The sequence below is a fragment of the Stegastes partitus genome, unplaced genomic scaffold (assembly GCF_000690725.1).
Source record: "Stegastes partitus isolate 25-593 unplaced genomic scaffold, Stegastes_partitus-1.0.2 Scaffold690, whole genome shotgun sequence".
Classification (NCBI taxonomy): Eukaryota; Metazoa; Chordata; class Actinopteri; family Pomacentridae; genus Stegastes; species Stegastes partitus.
Window position 1 is genome coordinate 308,668 of NW_007578421.1, and position 1,154 is coordinate 309,821.

Genomic DNA, 1,154 nt, shown 5'->3' on the forward strand with positions numbered 1-1,154 from the left:
GTATAACTAGTATGACCAGTATAATCAATGTTCCCAGTATTAACTAGTATAACCATTGTGACCAGTATAACTAGTCTGACCAGTATAACCAGTGTACCCAGTCTAACCAGTCCAAACATTCTGACCAGTATAACTAGTCTGACCAGTATAACCAGTGTACCCAGTCTAACCAGTCCAAACATTCTGACCAGTATAACTAGTCTGACCAGTATAACTAGTATGACCAGTATAACCAGTGTACCCAGTCTAACCAGTGTGTGTGTGCAGGTGCGGGGAGATCGGCCATGTTGCGGTTCACTGCAGTAAAGCGTCGGAGCTGAACTGTTATAACTGCGGGAAGTCGGGTCACCTGGCCAAGGAGTGCAGCATCGAGGCCAGCGCCTAGCCACGCCCACATCTCTTCTTCTTTCTTCCTCACTCCCTCTGAGCCTCCTCATTGGTCCTAAGGCCTGTCAGTCAGCCTCACAGCAGCCAATCAGAGGGAGGGCAATGAGAGCCAAGTTTCTTCTGGTAAAGAAACCCAGAGTCTGTGTTTTAGTTGGGTAGCTTTGTTTAAGAAACCTTTCTGCCCAGCCAATCAGCTGAGAGCGTGATGTAAAATTGGTGAAGCTCCGCCCTTCAGCTGTAAAGTAGGCGGGGCTATAACTATGGGCGAGGAAGTGACCAAAGTTTCTGTCTTCGGACATGAACGAAATTTTCCTTTTCTGGACTAAAACAAGTTTGTCTGACAGGAACGGGATTGGCTCCTCCTCCAGCAAACAACCAATCCCTGCGCAGGATGAATGAACCAATCAGAGCGCTCACAGCAGGTGACACAATGAACCTTAATTATTCACGTTTTAATTGTGCGCTTTGCTGTTGTTTGGGGCCGATGGAGTGACGAGACAAAAACCACCAAGAAAACAGAAGATGTTCTTCAGAGAACGTTTTCACTGAAATATTATTTTTGTACAATTATCACCGAGAACATGGAAGTGTCCTGTTGTTCTTCTGTAAGTTTAACGTGACAATAAAACGCAAGGACAGACACACACTGCTGTTTGCTTCATCACACTCTAACCGAGAACGCTTCCTTTTACAGCCACATTTCTGTTTTTAAGAACATTTTTGTGGGGCTGCAGGTGTCTCGGTGGTTAGCACCGTGGCCTCACAGC